Source organism: Sander vitreus, chromosome 4 (genome assembly GCF_031162955.1).
Source record: "Sander vitreus isolate 19-12246 chromosome 4, sanVit1, whole genome shotgun sequence".
Classification (NCBI taxonomy): domain Eukaryota; kingdom Metazoa; phylum Chordata; class Actinopteri; order Perciformes; family Percidae; genus Sander; species Sander vitreus.
In genome coordinates this window covers 2,094,037-2,113,814 of record NC_135858.1, presented here as the reverse complement: position 1 = coordinate 2,113,814, position 19,778 = coordinate 2,094,037, and the positions used below count along the sequence as shown (strand labels likewise).

Genomic DNA, 19,778 nt, shown 5'->3' with positions numbered 1-19,778 from the left:
TCCTCCAGAGGCCAGCTTCTGTTTCACCTCCTCAGCATCCGTTTTTGCGCAAATCGAAACGCATCACCTGACCGCTCATTTACCACGCAACCCGGAGCGCATGCCCGAGCCTGGCCCGAGCCCGGCCCGAGCCCGTGTACAATGATAGAAATTAAGACCGCAAAGATCTTCAGCTCTAGTCCACACCAAGAACGATAACTATAACAATAACCATAGCTATTTATTATTAGTTTTATAGTTTTAAAAATCATTCTAACCCCAGTGGATGGTGGAGTCCACACTATCTATAACGACAATGGCAGTGGCGAACTATATTGTTGGGATCACTTTCAGTAAGATTTGATGAACTAGAAACACTGACAATCAATCAAAACACTTCCAGTTGGGACACAGAGACACTGATACAGATATACAGAAATATGATTTGTTGGAGCCATTACACCACTTTGTTTTGTTTTGTTTATATACCACGTTGGTTATGCTAATTAATCTGCAGTTTTATGTTTGAGCACTGGGTGGAGCATTGCCTTTGGGAAGGCATAAAGGTAATCAGCCACAGGTACACAGGTGTGTGGAAAAAGGGGCAAGCATACAGCTTTTCACCGTGTCAGGTTTGCCTGCTATTGTTTGATTTGTGTGCAAAAGAAAATGAACGGAACTAAACCAGAAATTAAATTAAATGGACTGTATTGCTTGTGCGATGGTGAGCAGGCCGTCAGGAAAATAAATGGGTCACAGCACCGAAATGCAGACAGATTTTGGACATTGATTATTGGCACGCAGAACAGGCGTCCAGGCAAGTTCTCCCCTGGTCCCACCTCATGGCCTAATGTAGGACTCTACATGATTCATAATAATTATAGAAGTTGGTATGAGGAACAGTGGCAATTATAGTAACAATTAGGATAGTAGAACTGTGATTATAAATAATAGCAGTAGCAGTGCAGGGCATTTCAGGGTGTCAGCAGCTGCAAACACGATTTGGGTTCCACACCAATCCAGGGAAATCTACGGGGCGAGAAAACAATGAACATGCATTACTGGGACATGAAGGCACTCAGATGAAAAGAGAGAGGAGAGAGGAGCTCAGTGTGTCAGAGGAAGTCCCCCGGTAGTCTAAAACTATAGCAGCATAACTAAGAGCTGCACAGCTGCAGCTATACATCCTTCCCCGCTGGTCTTGGCGTTCTCTGACACTCCTCACTCCCTAAGTTTACTCCCAAACAGTAAACTCCTAGACTAGACAAATTGGACATTCATTATGGTACAGCTTTTGCACTGCATTCCTTCTTCAACAAAAGACCAATAAAGAATTTTGCCCAAACTCAGAAATATTTAGAGACAAAAAAATATATATTGTACTGCACCAGATTTTTCCATTTCATTCTTTTTTGACCAGTCATACACTAGGCTTTGACCTAGTTTAGGACTGATTGCTGATTTTTAACATAGTTAATCCAACACAGTTTCAGGTCTTTCCGTGAGATCTGTGTCAACTGTTTGTAAAAAAAAACAGTGTGAAAAATGTGTGAAACCAATGAAAAAGTAGAATATTTGCAAGAGAAGACTTCTGCTGTGCTAAGAAGGCGATGATAAAGATCAAGTGGAACCCAGTTTCATTAAGTGGCCTTATCAATTGGAAAAAACTGTAATGAAGTGGGGCATTAACCAGTGTATTGTAGTGTATTGTAATGAATGTACTTTACATGGGAGTGTTTTTATAAAACTCAAAACTCTCTCTCTTTCTCTCTGTTGACACAGGAATCCAGTTGGGAATGTGTCCGCAATCATCATCATCATCATTACTTGTACATCATCGCTACAGATGATTCAGGTTGATACTGTTGTTGATTGAAAGTGATTCATATTCATAGTCCATATGAATCTGTGAGAGTAGAATAGCTGTGTGTGTATGAGTCAGGGTGTTGACTTTGCTTTAGTGTGTTTGTGAATGCTGTAATCACACTTTATGTGCCATGGTGAAGGACCCTCCCCACAACTCCTGGAAGTAATGACGACATCTGGCTTCCACATCTGGGATTGTCCTGGTCTCAGACATTGGGTCTTTACACTTGTATGTTTTCTTTTTGCACATTTTTGCACACAGTGATTTTTATGGGGTTCTACAGTATTTCCACCTTGATTAGGTAAATCAACAACCCATTCTCATTCCCAACTCATTAAATACTGACGCAAAAATCACCCTTTAGCGTCTGAATGGGACGTACAGGGCAGAGCAGCAGCTTGACCGCGGCACTGTGAGATGACGCAATATAAAGAGTGACAACGGTAGCCAGTAGTATGAAAGACCTAACATCCACATAAGGAGGCAGGTTGGGGTTGGATGGGTCAAACAAGACAGTACCGGTGGCCGGTTAGCTCAGTTGGTAGAGCGGGAGCACATACGCAGAGGTTTATTCCTCAACGCAGAAGGTCAAGGGTTTGAATCTGGCCTGTGACGGTTTTCCTGCATGTCTTCCCCCCCTCTCTCTCAGCTTTCCTATCCAATAAAATCAGAAAAATTTAAGAAAAAGCAAAAAAAAACACAACTGTCACCCAGGAGACCAGGATTCATGTCCCATTCTTGTTTCAAGTGTCACTGTAACGTACATTGTTTAAGTCCTCCCACGATCTTTCCCTAACCCTAACTAAGTAGTTTAACCCTGCACGTTGAAAAATATCAATATCACCAAATCGGTCCCGAACCAGTGCGTCAAAAAGTGATGTCTATGGTCAAGACCAACCACCAGGTACCAACCAAAGGTTGGTTGGTACCTGGTGGAAGGTTGGAGAGGTGGATGTGTCCCCACCTACAATCATTCCCTAACTATTTGGTTTTACTCTGCACAGTAAAAAATTACGCCAATGGGCTGCATCTGACTTAAACGCTAAAGGAGAGTTTTTGCGTCAGTAACTAACGCCAAAGGCACTTGATCATGTGTGGTTTTTTGACGCGCTTGGAGTGAGAATGTGTTGAAATGAAAAAAAGGGAAAGACACAATATGTTCATATTCAGGATATGTTATTTATGTAGCAGATAGCTCCTGTATACACAATTGTATCATTCCTCCACATTCAGCATCTGAGCTTCTGTCACCTCTGACTTACCTCAGCAGTTGAGGGTACACCCACTTTAGTTTGTGGTTGTATCCTGGACTGTTGGATTTACCGCTTGTGGCTTCTACATGTGTGAGAGACAACTGTGTCTGATGTACATTGTGTTGAGATGAGCGCTGTAAGAAAGTGATGGGATTAAAATGGCTGTATTACAGCTTTAGTCTTCTGCTCACCACATTGTTTATTTTTATTTTTTATTCGACATTCATTTAAACAGGGAGTCCCTTAAGATTAAAATCTCTTTTTTGAGGGAGACCTGGCCAAGATTAGCCTAGAAATCTAGATGCACCTTAATCTACATCTTGATGTGGGTCTGGCTTGTCAGCCTAGGCCAAGATAGCACACTGATACAATGTTACACAATTATTAAATAGAGCATGTCAAAAACATACAAGGCAACAGACAACAGACAATTCACTAGCAAGGACCACACCATCAACCAGATACGTTTTGAACAATTTAATAAGGAAAGATGATGGGAATGCGAGGCATGGAATCGCTGGAATGCAAGACCTAAAGTCACTTGTAGTCATTAGTTGACTTGATGTTGACTGCGTTTGGGGAGATGGACACCCTTAGGACCTAAAGAATATGAGAAAGGAGAGGAACAGAAACAGGGTGGGAGGGAGTGGTGCAGAATGCAGGAGCGAATGAGATGAGAGGGTTAGGTGGGTATTTATAGGAATACTGGAACACCGTGTTTGAGGTGTAGCCCTGCTCCTGAAACCCTGCTAGGTAGCATCAATTAAAATAGATGCATACACATATAGTATATAGATATATGACTGTGACAGTTAAATAAAAGACACATATCTGTTTACATGGTCAGACTGACCTGCTTGGGGAGACTTGACTGACACCCCCGTTAAAAGAAAAACTGTTAATATTCATTTGATTGGAGTGCATATTACCAAATAATTTTGAAATGGATCCAATGACCAGAACCCAACTAACACAGATGGAACTTGGAGCTTTTTGGGCCCCTGGGGCTCTAATGGTTTGTGTCCACTGTGGCGTTTCTTTTACGGCAGGGATCGCCCCGCTTCCCAGCATCGGACACTTAATGGGCTCGCCACTAGCAGTTATCAGTTTTTCTTCAATGACCACTGACAAGCAAAGAAAAATAGGCTACACCCTCCTACAACCGCGATGGCTGCACCTGATTGGACGAACGCTTCACGCGTGGGGCTGTCTACTTCCAAATTTCTAAATTCTAAATTGAGTGCTGCTGCTCACAAAGACATCATCTGTTCAGATCCAAAAAATATATCTGTCTATTTGCTTTCTGCCTCCTGTTTGCTCTGTTCTTTCAGCAATAAACGATAATAAAAGATTTCAATAGTCTCTAGCAGTCTAATTCAGTCTATTTCTTCAGTTCACACTCACAAAAGATAGCAGCAGATCTTTCATCATTCTTCAAGCAGCTAACCGAATCAATCAAAGCCTTGACGCAGTCTTTACTTAATTAAAGTCGTTTCCTCACCAGACTCTTCAGGCACAAAAAGAAAGGTACGATGAAGGGCTAAAAGGGCTGTAAGAGACATTTTGGTTTATGTTGAACTGCTGCTTGTTGCAGTTTTTCACTGTCAATTACAATAAGGTATTAGAATCAAAAGGTAACTGAACTCCTGGTGTCGTGGATGCAGAAGCAAATAGTTCTTTGAGAGTACGGTAATGGAATGTTACGTTTTTGTTTGTCTATGAGTGAGAAAAAAACTAATGAAATTACTGCAATCTGTTAACGAACGCAAAGAAATAAATTGTCTTTGTATTGAAAACAATGAACATTTGGTCAATGTCACCATCAGCAACCATGGTGACCGGCTTTTGATAGGTAAAGGGGTCACTACAGGGACTGTTGCTTATTTACCTACCATAGCTTAGCAGCAGTTCAGAACTTCTAAAATGTGTCCTGCGTCCTGACGGGGAGAATGATTTTTAAAGGGGTAGAAAGACAAAAGATATCCCCCCGATGGAGTCTAGACACTGGTGGTGGTGTAAGGGAGCCCGAAGACCGGCCCGAGGAGCTGACGGGAGCGGTCTGCCGGAGGAGGACCCAGGGAGCTGTGTGTGATGAAGACTGGAGGTGGAAGTGAACGCCTCTAACAGCTGTTCAGTTTTAGAAGAGAGAGAAAAGTGATACATTTAGAAGTCTTCCTGAAGGAATTTACGCTGTGCTTCATTAAAACCTACATAACCTACATAAATAAAACCCAACAGAACATCTCCAAATTTTCCTTCTCTTATTCATTTTCTAACTGGCAGTGGTTACTCACACCACAAACATTCTAACACCACAAACATAAAATCTGCACCCACGCATTCAGCAGAATCTTTTCTCTCTGATATCTTTATTTAGCCGATAGCAGTTACAGACTTTGACCTTAAAATAGCATGACTAAAACAATATCTACACCAATCTTAAACAAATGTTCTGATGATATCTTTTATAATTTTTTTATGGAGCGTCTTTCCTAACTGTATATACTCTCATGTTATCGAAGTGAATAGAGCGATTGTAAATGTTTATGAAATGAAGCCTGCTTTGTGTTACTTTGTTCTCCGCGATCTCGTGACGTGCTTTCAGAATCATTCATAACAAAAAACCTATAAAAGATTAAAAAATAATAATAATCTGATAAAGAACACGTGGCTGCAACCGTCTCCTTTCGCTTTATCTGAACCTGACCTTTTAGGGAGCTTGATTCAGTTTACAGAGTTTAGGCTACATATAGCAATCTTTCCTTGAATGAGACACTTGTTTGGTATTTTAGGAGAAGAAAATAAGACACATTTTTTTTATCAGTAAACGTGTAGTAAGACAGGTTTGCCTGTTTACCAGAAGGTCTGTAAACCTGTAGACTAATGTAACACTCAGCAATCCATCATCCACCACGGGCAAGGTTTCCACACAAACATTGTTGAGTAAGCTATTGTTAAAGCATCACTGTCACTAAACTAATTAGAGCATATTACCAGTAAATGGCATCATATTAAAATGCCAAACTATTTTTTTTGCGTATTTGAGTGATCCCTGGCACGAGTGCATACTGGCTGGACTAGTAGTTATTCCAGTTATGGACTGGAAAAGATCAGACTGATAAAAGGATTGTTCAGCTTTTGCTGCTGCATAAATGAGACAAAAAGAAACCATGCAATTCTCAAAGCACCCGCAAAGGGTGAAATGCACCCCTAACTGAGCCACCAATGAAAATACCATATCGGTGATCTTGTGCTTTTTGCACATATTTAAATTATTTAGTTATTTTTTTATTTAGAGGAGCATGTTCAGTGGCAGACTTCTGTCACTGTCATGCGCAACAGACAGGTTGTGCTCCTTTGTCCCCAGGGCCATCCAACTATTCAATACCACACAAAGGGGGAGGGGAGAAATTGACTTTTCAGCATGAGCCTGTCTCTCTCAGCCCCTACCACCATTATATCACTTTGTCTGCTGTACACCTGACTGTCTTATAGGCTGTATTAGCCCTCCTACACAATCTGGACTCTGGTCATAACATATACATCTTATAACTTATTCACTGTTATATATTGTTCTTACAACATATATTATTTATTTTCTGTCAAGCAATTCTAATTCCATTAAGTTTACATTCTTGTCTTTTCATAGTCATAGTTAATATTTAATAATAAGCTATTGCACTGTTCAATCCCTGCTCTGTTCTCTTTTGCACTACCACCATTGCACACACTCTACCTTAGCACCTTTAACTCTTTAAATTTCTGTGAGTGATTTTTATGTATGTGAGATATATGTGTGTATGTGTTTGTTGTGTTATGGTTGTCTAAGCAACTGGATGCCTAAAATTTCCCTCGGGATGAATAAAGTATCTGTCTATCTATCTATCTATTTGACAAGGGACAATGCGCAACTCCTTAGCAGTACCAGAGTTAGCTATTAACTAGTCTGGATCAAGACAGTACATTTTGTTTCTTTGTGTTGCCGTTCGCTTCGGTAAACAAACTTCGAGCTAGCAAGCTACACTCTCACAATGGCAAGTTTTGAAGCAAATTTGGATCATGCAACAAGGAAGGCCTGCTTTTTTCTTTCAGGGAATGATAATAAAGATTTACAAAGAATATGTTTACGGCATTTACTCTCTAACTGGGACGTGTTGGGACCGATTGGGATTGAGTGGGATTGTTGTGGAAGTTCACACGGCGATACACTGGTAAGAGCAAATTACATTAAGCTTCCCTTACTGTATTGTGTGAACAGTTAACTTCCGTTAATATTGTATGTGGCGTTTTCTTTTGCGGAGTGCAACTGTTCCACCAAAACAAGTTCCTTCCCGAGACTATTTAGCAGAACCACCGTCACTTCATCTGGAGCTTAGTGCCGCCCAGGACAACCCAGAGTGTTTGTTGGTCCTATCCCAGAATGCATCTGTGGTGCAGCCAGACCTTACTCCACAGTGCTGTGGAGATTGAACTGGCAATGCAAGACTAGTTAAAACAAATTAATTAGTTACATCCCAACACTGAAAAAGAAACAGCAGTAGCAGGATGATGTAACCAGCTGATGAGAACTGCTGATATCATGATTGACACCCCCAGACAATGACAGCAAGAAAATATGAATATGCACACATGGTTACACTTAGTTTCCTTGTGTAATGCTGGTATACCCTCAACTCTGTTATGCACAGTTATAGACATCTTCATCATCATGCTGCAAGGATGTCACATGAATTCATGAATTGTTACAAATTTGATCTCACAGAAATGTATTGAAATCACACAGAGAACAATTATGTGTAAGACTTTTGGCTTTTAAAAATTATTCTCCCAAGTCTTGGCAATCAGGCAAAATGAAAATAAGCACTGTAACTAACACAAATATGAAACTATTTAGATGTTTAGACTATTTAGATATTTAGAAAATTCTATTTGCTTTTATCCAAAAAGTTAGTTCTGTCATTTTTTGTCTCCTATGAGACATCAGGAGGCCAAATCACACTCATTTACACATCCAGGGCTTCATCTGACATAATTGTGTCTGCCTGCAATACACACACACACACACACACACACACACACACACACACACACACACACACACACACAGTACATACAAAGCCCTCCTGCTAGGAAAATCTATTCGCTGTGCAAGCTGCCTGTCTTCTGACATGACATCATGTGATTGGTTGACACAGCCATCAGTCAAGACAGTCAGCAGCCAAGATGGCAGTGGCTAACAGTAAAAGAACACTTTTCAAACAAAAAGATGACCAAATAGCTATTCAGTCGTGGATTTATCATTCTGGAATTACGGTCCAAAGTCTCTGAAATGTCACTGAAGTTTCAGGTCGGATTACTAAGCTTCTGGAAAGGCTACGAAGGCAGCGAAGCACTCTTTGGAAAGGCCCAGTTGCTCACTATCATGCAGATATATTGGAGATGTTGTGACTTGATTTTAGGATTAATACTTCCACACAAAGACAATGTAATTCCATTATGGATTAAAAAGCTTCTGGATGTCCTATAATTGCATGGAGGACTTTGTTAAAATGGCACATTCTCTGCTTCTAAACAAAAAAAGCATTAATATTGTTTTCACATTTTGACAATTGCTTCCAGTAAAATCTACAAAGGCAATATGTTGTCTTCACTTTGGATAATGTGACTCTTGTAGATAAACAGGTCCTGTTTAGGGACACTGCCTGCTTTTGCTTTATGAACAAACTTCTTACCATCAAAACATTTTCAAATTTTTTGGGTTCTGATCTTCTACAGATTGTAAACATGTCTCTTCTTTCAGGTATCTTCCCACAGGCCCTAAAAAACTGCAGTAATCAAGCCACTCTTAAAAAAGAACAATCTAGATACATCACTAATGAGCAACTATAGGCCGATATCAAACCTTCCATTTTTAAGTAAAATCATTGAAAAAGCGTTTTTTCAACAACTCAACCGTTTCTTGTCACTAAACAACAGTTTTGATGCAATCCAGTCGGGTTTTCGACCACACCACAGCACTGAGACGGCTCTTGTTAAAGTCTTTAATGACATCCACTTAAACACAGATAGTGTGGCAAAATTTCAGTCTTAGTATTACTTGATCTCAGTGCTGCATTTGATACGGTCGACCATGACATATTACTAGACCGATTGGAAAACTAGGTTGGCCTTTCTGGCTCAGTACTAAAGTGATTTGAATCCTATTTAAAGAATAGGGACTACTTTGTATCTATAGGTAATTATACATCTGAGCATACAAATATGACGTGTGGAGTTCCCCAAAGCTCAGTTCTGGGGCCTCTTCTGTTTAATATCTACATGCTTCCACTGGCTCAGATTATGGAAAACAACAAAATAAGTTACCATAGTTATGCGGATGACACACAAATTTACATAACCTTATCGCCAGGGGACTATAGTCCAATACAACAACTGAGTATGTGCATTGAACAAATTAACGACTGGATGTGCTAGAAATTAAATGATGAAAAAACTGAGGTGGTTGTTTTTGGAGCAAAAGAGGAACGATTAAAAGTCAGCACTCAGCTTCAAACGACAATGTTAAAAACAACAGACACAGCCAGAAATCTTGGTGTAGTCATGGACTCAGACCTGAATTTTAACTGCCACATTAAGACAATTACAAAGTCAGCCTATTACCACCTTAAGAATATATCAAGGGTTAAAGGACTTATGTCTCAGCAGGATTTGGAAAAACTTGTCCATGCTTTTATCTTCAGTAGACTTGACTACTGTAACGGTGTCTTTACAGGTCTCCCTAAAAAATCAATCAGACAGCTGCAGCTGATTCAGAACGCTGCTGCTTGAGTCCTCAATAACACCAAGAAAGTGGATCACATCGCTCCAGTTCTGAAGGCTTTACACTGGCTTCCTGTGCCTCAAAGAATTGATTTAAAAATACTTTTGCTAGTTTATAAATCACTAAACGGTTTAGGGCCAAAATACATTTCTGATCTGCTACTGCACTATGAATCCCCCAGTCCTCTCAGGTCGTCTGGGACAGGCCTGCTTGTTGTCCCCAGAGTCAGAACTAAACAGGGGGAAGCAGCGTTTAGTTTTTATGCTCCACATATCTGGAACAAACTCCCAGAAAACTGCAGGTCCGCTGCAACTCTCAGTTCTTTTAAATCAAGGCTGAAGACCTACCTTTTTGATGTTGCCTTTCTTTAAATAGTAATTTCTTATACTGAAATTGCATTGTTGAAACTGTATGACAATCTATATAAGCTTATAAAGAGAATTAAAAAGTAAGACCGGTGGAACCGGCCCGTTCTGGGAATGTCAAGGATTGCACTTGGATTACGTGTATAGAGCAACGGCTTATATATTGTCCCATACTAGCACCCTAAAATCTCCTATTTTATCATCTTTTATATGTTTAACTGTTTTTAACTGCTCTTTAATGTTTAATTTCTTGTACTGCACTGCAACTTTTATTCTCGTATTTTATCTGTTTTTAATTTTTTTTTAATCCTTTTTATGTAAAGCATTTTGGAATTGCCCAGTTGCTGAAATGTGCTATACAAATAAAGCTGCCTTGCCTTGCCTACATGCTGGCAGATGCTGATTTGCATACAGCAGTGTGAAGGGATTTTCCCTGGCCATTCCCAGGAAGTTGTGCAGTTTTTAAAGTCCTATCTGCCAAGATTATTATCACAGGCACACCAAGAAACAGGGCATATGTTTCAGCTCTACACACAACTGCATAATAGAAAAGTGCAATTTTTGACAACCAGAAATGTAAGGGCTAAAGCATCGGGTCAGACTAAAAAAATATAGTGGCCTTTCTCATATCATCATTATGCTTCATCATTCAAACATAGGCACACAGGTTGTTGTGTCTTTCATAACCGTTTAAATGGAAGAAACGATTTAACTATGTGATTAATTACTTTTAGCCTTTTCACTCCCTATTAAGCCCCATTATACCGAATTTGGTTGCAATTCCAAAGAGTTCCACTGGGGGTGATTGCAGTCCAGTGCAAAATGAATGGGCCTCTATGGAGCTAGACGGCTACATTTGTCTCTTTCGCCTGATTGTCGTTGAGAAATCTCAGATTTGATTGTAGTTTTTGCAAGTTCAACTATAGGTTACGATTATAGGTACGATTATAGGTTGAAAGTTGAATGAACGAGTACTTATGTCCTTTCGATTTCTTACAGGTTGAGTCATTGTTGCCCATACCACGCTAGCATTCTGCTAAGGAATGCTGATTGGTCAGTGAAGGACTGATTACAATAAGAGATCTCACTTGATGGCATCCGATGCGGAACGAGAATGTCAAAGTGATTTTTTCGGCGTGGTCTTTAAAACATTAGCAAAACTCTTTCTAGCACGTGTATTGACAGGGAGAGCCTAACCTGTCAGCTGTGTTGTCGTGTATTGACAGGGAGAGCCTAACCTGTCAGCTGTGTTGTCGTGTATTGACAGGGAGAGCCTAACCTGTCAGCTGTGTTGTCGTGTATTGACAGGGAGAGCCTTACCTGTCAGCTGTGTTGTCGATGCCTCGAGAGAAAAAAGGTGACTCAGAGCTTGCCGTAAAGCAGTATCTCGAATGCAACATTCAAATTACTAGACAAAAAATTATATCCTGAGAAAAATGGACTTTGAGGGGTATAGCTCCATAGACCTCCATTCATTCTGCACTCGCCCGGGAGCGCCCCCTAATGGAACCAAAGTGGAAATAAAACCAGTTCAGAAGCCGGACGTATCCCGAGAGTGGAACTTCTCCCCTTATTAGAAATTCTCTGATAGAAGCACAAATATCCAGGAAAAATGACCAAAACAACAAAATATGCAAGTGTGTGTGTGTGTGTGTGTGTGTGTGTGTGTGTGTGTGTGTGTGTGTGTGTGTGTGTGTGTGAGTATTTTTTTCATATTTCCTTTACAGGAGCATCAAGATGCCCACAGTAAATGTGGTTATGGAAATTGTAATGTCGCTTTGGTTTAAGGTAAATATATTTGTGTCTATACATGTCAATGTGGCAATTAATATGTGCCTATGTTACCTCAGTAATATGTTCACACACCCCTAACCCAAACCCTTACCCCTAAAAGAGGGGTCTTCAAAGTTTTTTTAGCCAAGGACCCCCTAACTGAGAGAGATGGATCAGGGACCCCCTACTACATATATTGTACAAATAAAGTTGCGTATTAAACTGGGCCTTCAATAACGTGTAGGGCGGCTTAAATCCTTTACACATTTACACATATAGCTTTTAAGGGCATACAATACTAAGCTATTAAAATAATAATTGTGATTTTAGAAATCATTTGGCATGGGGTACTTTCCATAAGATCATCTCTCAATGCAAATCAAACCAGCTATTAGGCTAACTGAAATAAAACCATGCCAATCTCTAGCTATGGTGAAGGGTATGTGATGATGGGGGGCTATTTTAATTCCAAAGGCCAAGGGAACTGGATGCGTAGTATCCTGGATCCATGAAATAACTGGCCTTTACAAATAAAAATCTACCTGCCTCTATGGGAATTTAACATAGGGGTGTGTATACTTATGCCCCCTGTATTATAAGGAAGAACATTTATTTATTTATTTACGATACATTATTCATTAACAAAGAAAATTGGTGTCCTTAAAGGTTGGATTTTTCTTCTTTTTCTAATTAAAGCATAAAGATCAATTTCCAAAAGATGATTTTTTTTTATTCCTCTTTTTAGTCAACTTTAGCATGGGTTCATAAACTTATGAGCACCGCTGTATTTTTGCTGGTTTCAGTTTCCTTCGGCTTTCTTTTTTGTTGGAATTTTAAACTCTGGTGGATTTATTTAGATCTCTGTAGGGTAAATCCAGACAGCTTGCTAGACTATGCATGCATGTAAACCACTTCTAAGCTTTAGTAAGGAGAAGCTCTGAGTTCCTCCTGTAAAATAGGATCGTCAGCCTGGATCATTGATTTTAGAGAAGACTAATATACCCTTGGAAGTGTCCCTTATTAAGTAATGTACATTTTCTTCATATAGCGTCAAATCATAACAGAAGTTATTTCAAGACACGTCCTATAGAGCAGGTCTAGACCATACTCCATAATTCAGACCCAACAATTCCCCCATGAGCAACGGAGGCAAGGAAAAACTCCCCTATAACGGGAAACAACTTTGAGCAGAAGCAGATGACTCCTGGGGGAGGGCCATACACCTTGATCACATTAAGAGTTACTCTCTCACATGAAACCCCACTTGCCATGAGTTCAGTCTCAGTTTTCACACCTGGGTCTGTTGATAGTGGAGACTTTCAGGTTTTTCTCAGGCATTAACAAGACCCATACTCCACCCAAACACTGTCACATTCTCGTAATCTTACCTCCCTCAGAGAGTCTAGTGGGAACCAAAGAGAGGAAAGACGAGAACTATTCCTAAAATGCTGGGCCAAAATCTAAACCTGCGTCCTCTGAAAGCACCAAAACACAATAGTGTTACACCATCAATTGTCTTGTGCTTTCCGCATACAAGAGGGCAGCCATAGTTTCCATTCCTGGGAATTTGTTATATAATACACACAGGAAAACAAGTAGGGTTGGGTGTGTGTGTGTGTGTGCGTGCGTGCGTGTGTGTGTGTGTGTGTGTGTGTGTGTGTGTGTGTGCGTGCATGCGTGCTTGTGTGTGTGCGTGTGCATCATTGCCTAAAGGGTAAAATTCCTATAGGCAAACGTTTTTGTTTCTACAATATAATTAGTAAGTTTACCCTTTGATCACAGGGGGTTGCATGTTCAAGTTATGTAGAAGTAAAAAGAAATGTCAGTCGGCTGCCTTTGTAAGTGCTTTTACTGAGTTGTGTGAGCAAATTAAGATTAAAGTGGCACCCTTTGAGACGTCAGTCACTGTGTCAGCTAAGTGGTAAATTGGGCTCGTCTCACTATTGTTCCCATCCAGTAAACTGACACCTCAATCACCTTTTGTCCTCCCATAACAGGTCCCATTGTGTGTTGGGTGACTGGTTCAGTTTCTGTGGAAAAGATTAACAACTTTGATAGCGACCAAATGATGTAATGATCAGACATTTCTGAAAAAAGAATGATTTTGTGTCGCAGAGCAATGAAATGCTGAACTTATCTAGCAGGATCTCTGGAATGATTGACAGTTTTAGTAAACTGACATCACACAGTTGCATCTTTTGATTTAGATTTCAACATATCTGAAATTAATACATTAGACTTGGGAGTTGTCTCATAAATTACTAAACAGGTCAGAGACCAGAGCCTCTGTTTGGAGTTACTGTATCACTTTCCGTTGGCAAATCTTTGGATGGGAGAAAAACGTGCTCTGGTTTATTGGCATTTCTTTAACCAATCACAACCATCTTGGGCGGCGCTAATCGCCAATAAACTCAGGAAGGAAATTGTTTTTGGTGGAACGTTCAAAAGTTTTTTTTTAGTCATGCAACAGAAAACTCAGATTGGACAGATAGTCTAGCTAGCTGTCTGGATTTACCCTGCAGAGATCTGAGGAGCAGTTAACCATAGTCCTCACAAATCCACCAGTTTAAAATGCCAACACAAAGGAAGCAGAAGGTAACAGACATTCGGCCGAAAAAAAGGACATACGGCGGAATTACCGGCGGCATCAGGGCAATCCCGAAAGTGGAAGGTCATGGATATAGACTCTGTGTCCCTGGTTAATGTGAGCTAACCATGGCGCTAACTAATGCTCTGTTTGTAGCCTACTGTAGCTGTTAGATCTGTCCCAGTCTCCTCAATCCTCTCTCTCCCTTTGTGATCCACTGATCAGCGTTATCAGGTCCGTATGAGCACCAACTTAGTTTTTTTCTTTTCTTGACCCTCCCCGAAGCTACAAATATCTTTTCTTGACCCTTCCTGAGTGACTGTGGGGAAAATGCATGATCCTTCCTCCTCCACAAATAACCATATTTTATTATATTCACACACAAGATGAGTAGTATTGAAAAAAATAAAATGCACACGCTGACCTTTTTCAATCGTCTAATAGTGAACCGTGAATCGTAAACCTTGGCTTTGATTCATACTGCATGGAAAATCATTGGTGTTAAAGAAAAAAAATCTGAATCACCATTATTTTGGTCAATATTGAAATCATGATAATTTAACACAACTTTTAATTTTTAATTTTACTCATCGACTTTTGGAAAGATGTTGCAATTATTGAATAAAAAAAAAACAGATCAACAGTGAAAACACGTTTCCCGTTTTTTTTCGTTCAAACTTTAAGAAATATCTGTGTATTAACAGTTATGTAACTCTAATTTAAACAGAAATTGTCCATAGAACTTGATTCACAGTAGTATTTTAGTTTTTTTATGTTTGGAATTGCATGATTTGTGCTCCGACAACTTTTGTCCGCCACGGAGGATGGTTTTGGGAAATTAGAGTCCACGTTGTCCCTTTTTTTGAGGCTTTTTACGACATTTTTGAAGTTTTTTTCCTCATATTTCTTGACTATTTTTCAACATTTTGGCCATTTTTTCGGCATTTTTTTTAAAGAGCACTTTTCCATGCAGAGTATTTATGAACCGGCATCTTTACAACAAGCTTAATAGAATTGTTAGCGACACATCTCATGTTCTGCACACAGAATATGAGCTGCTGCCCTCCAGTGGGAGATTTAGAGTTCCTCGCTGCAGACTAAACTGATTCAAAAACGGGTTTATTCATGTGTGTAATAAGCTCCTAAATAGCTGCAGATAAAAGCCAGAACAGGCCTGTGTTGACGATGGGAATGTGATTATTATTGTTGGTTATTGTTGTGCTTGTGATCTCTGCACTGACACTATTTGTTTTTATTAGTTATTTCTTGAGTAATGTTTAACTGTAGTGCAGCGCAAAGCCCGACACAAGTGTCTTTGCTAGTTTAAGACCGACGCAGTTGTCAATTTCCTGTCCAGCGCCCACGTGGTTTAAATAGCAAATGCACCTGCGCCTATCGGTGCGCCCATGGGCGTGCTGGTCTTACAGGGAGATGTGTTCAGGTGCATTCTAGGCGTATTGCTATCTTGAGTCAGCGGAAAGTGATCACGCCATTGAGCAACAAAAACCTGGTCTAAAGTCAATAATGCAGCATTTCATTGTTATTTTAACAGTGCATTAGTAAAATGCGCCTAGGCTCGTGCACAGCGCGCGCACACTATGTTACACACACAGGGACGTGCAGCAGCACACACACATGCAGACATATTACAATGTGAAATTGTATTATATGATCTGCTCACGCACTTTCACTTCACGCACGAGCAGATCAGTTTCTTCTCCTGACAATCTGTCCTTCCTGCTAACCCTGCCTAGCAAATCCTCCATCATAATAGCAATGCACCAAGGTACAAACGCACCTGGCTTTTAAAGGGAATGGGAGATGACGCTCTGATTGGTTTGTTGCATGTTATGCCCAAAACACACCTGACACTAAGTACAACCCTTTTGAACCATGCGCCGTTAAACTAGCAAAAGTAGATTTGAACATGCCCTAAAACACACCTGCGCCAGCCGCTTCACCCCGTGTGCTTAGATCGTTAAAATAGGGCCCATTATGTTTTTTTGTATGACATTGTACTGCATCTGTTGTACATGTTGTCTGTTTTTTTTTTTTTTTTTTACTTTATGGCTGCAGCATGGGTTAAGTGCCCAAGACAAATTTCCCACTTTGTGGGACAGTAAAGTTCATCTTGATGTTGATCTTGACTATAAATAACCATATTTTATTACATTCACACACAGAAGATAAGTAGTATTGAAGAAAACAAAATGCACAGGCTGACCTTTTCCAGTCATTACATTTAATAGCGAAACGTGACTCGTAAACCTTGGCCCTCTAACCCACCTTCCCTCATCAGATAAAAAACAAACTACCAGCCTTACTTACTGTGTCCTCTCCTATAGCCTACTGCATGATCATTTCTTAAGCAAAATGCAAATCCTCTTTACAGATAATCTCACCACAAGCTGTGTGTGCACTATAGCAGAATATGGGTGCATGACAGCCACTTCTCCTACCACACAGAACCAATAAACAAACCCTGCAAGCCAGCAGGATTCTATTTAATAGATAGATAGATAGATAGATAGATAGATAGATAGATAGATAGATAGATAGATAGATAGATAGATAGATAGATAGATAGATAGATGAAAGATTTCTTGACAAACAAGAAAACAAATAATATACTTTAAGAACAATATATAACAGGGAATATGTTATAAGATGTATATGTTATGACCAGAGTCCAGATTGTGTAGGAGGGCTAATACAGCCTATAAGACAGTCAGGTGTACAGCAGACAAAGTGATATAATGGTGGTAGGGGCTGAGAGAGACAGGCTCATGCTGAAAAGTCCATTTCTCCCCTCCCCCTTTGTGTGGTATTGAAGAGCTGGATGGCCCTGGGGACAAAAGACCTCCTCAACCTGTCTGTTGAGTATGACAGTGACAGAAGTCTGCCACTGAACATGCTGGCAGACTTTTGTTTTTGCATGTTAACGATACAACACCACCGTCACTGTCTGGTTATCTTACCGCACACATTTCAAATACCGCTCTTAACCAGTAGCTCACATTTGCAGCAGAGTCATGCAGAAGGCCAAAAACAGCACACACAGCCAGCCGCAAGACAAACTGGTAGATCAGTGTGACACACACACACACACACACACACACACACACACACACACACACACACACACACACACACACACAAACACACTCACTTGGAGATTGCAGTTATATCCGCAGCCATTGTGCAGGTCAGGTCATAAAAATCAATATTTGATTAATAGCGGATAGGTTGTGGGTGAGAATTCATATTTATATTATTACATTCTCTAAAATGTGAACATCGCAGAGAGCAGAGCTGCTGTGTTCACATTAAGAGAGACGCTGTACACATTAAAGCTCGAGGAACAGGATCATACGTTTATTATTTCAGAAGCTAAAGAGCAAGGAAACGTTTACAATGACTGCTCCGTTGTTTCCAGTCAGAGAGGCATTGCTGTACTGATAACAACAGATAGTATAATGTGTGTTATGACAGAGACCTCTCCTTAACTATGACCCTCACTATCTCAGGCTCCTGCTAGGAAGTTTACTGCTTGGTTTTTTTATGACCTTTACTGCCAACAGTAAACGTTGCTGCCAACTTTGTAAATGTCTGAGCCATATAAGCTGGAACCTGTCAGAATGACCTTCACACAATGGAAAGGGCTTAACTTGACAAGTCAGGATAATCACATGGGCAAAGGCAGCCCAAGGTTTTGTTTGTAGCAATCTAATAAATAGAAAATTGGTTAGGGACTACATAGTCTCGCATAGCCAGACCTTCCTCTACAGCGCTGTGGAGGAGGGTCTGGCTAGTCCACACAGCATTCTGGAATGGGAGAAAAAGGTGTTTTGGTTTATTGGCATTTTTTTAAACCAATCACAATCGTTCAAAAGTTTTAGTCGTGCAACAGAAACCTCAGATTGGACAGATAGATAGATGAAAAATATAGAGTGAACAGTGCAGGGATTGAACAGTGCAGTAGAATGTTATTAAATATTAACTATGACTATGCAATATTATTATAATAACATATTAACTGACTGATTGAATAAGAATAAGAACAATATATAACAGGGAATAAGTTATAAGATGTATATATATATATATATATATATATATATATATCATGGTCATAGTCCATGATCGCACAGCATCCTACTCATGGTCTGTTCCTCTGCAGTTGTTGTGAGTGACTCCAGCTCAATGCCAACAACAGAGCCAGCTTTCCTTACCAGTTCAGTTCACATTGTATGCTTCTAGCTTATTCCAGCTCTCGGCAATTTGAGAAACTGTGGCTGTCAACGAATAATAATACTGTAATAATAATAATAGTAACAAATTGGCACAAACTGGCACAAACTATATTAAACTATACACAACAATACAACATAGCAGGATGGATGACTGTGTGAAAAGTGTAAAATGAAAGTGTAAGAGGTTAGTTTAATAAGTAACTTTGGAGATAAGCATAATGACTCTCTCATGTGTTTATCCAGTGACAATACACTGAGATCATAGCAGTAAATACCCACCCCTCCCTCCTTCCCTTTTATATTTTCTGGCACAAATTGCAAAGTTTCCAGTAAGCTACGTGCTACTGACACATTCTGGCCTGTTGCCAAATCTACCTGCCAGACAGGTATGTTGACCTAGTAGGAGGAGAGTTGTGTTGCTCTCACCTTACTCTGTGTGTGTGTGTGTGTGTGTGTGTGTGTGTGTGTGTGTGTGTGTGTGTGTGTGTGCGTGCGTGTGCGTGTTTGTTTTTGAGAGTGCTCTGCTCAGATAGTTAATTAACAGGTGTATCAGGTGTGTTGTTTCTGTTGAAAGGGCTCTCAGGGTTAGCAATGATTAATACATTCTTGGATCATCAAATGTAGTGCAATAAAGAGACACAAATCAAAACACATTGCCCGTCTCCGCCCATCACTCACCTTCCCTGCTGCCGAAACTCTGACACACGCCTTCCTCTCCCACACCCGCTCCCGTGACCACATCACCCCCGTCCTCTAGAACCTGAACCAGAACTGGCTCCCTGTTCCCCAACACATCCGGTTTAAAGTCCTCCTAATCACAAAGCCCTCAATAACCAGGCTCCTTCCTACCTCACAGACCTGCTCCACCGCCACAATGAGCA

The 19,778-nt window shown here is 40.2% G+C and overlaps 1 protein-coding gene and 1 long non-coding RNA gene across 2 annotated transcripts in view; one reads left to right on the top strand and one right to left on the bottom strand.

Moving 5' to 3' along the window:
- The window catches only part of apobec2a (apolipoprotein B mRNA editing enzyme, catalytic polypeptide-like 2a), a 13,494-nt gene extending 10,350 nt beyond the window's left edge, over nt 1-3,144 (top strand). The window contains exon 5 of the mRNA XM_078247699.1: nt 1,762-3,144. The gene's annotated coding sequence lies outside the window, so the exon portion shown is untranslated. The remainder of the gene's footprint in view (nt 1-1,761) is intronic.
- Nucleotides 120-19,778, bottom strand: LOC144516436 (uncharacterized). The gene is made up of 4 exons (XR_013501842.1): nt 19,576-19,778; nt 4,992-5,226; nt 3,109-3,233; nt 120-1,008 (listed from the first exon to the last, which is right to left on the bottom strand). It is a non-coding gene; the product is annotated as an uncharacterized LOC144516436 (long non-coding RNA).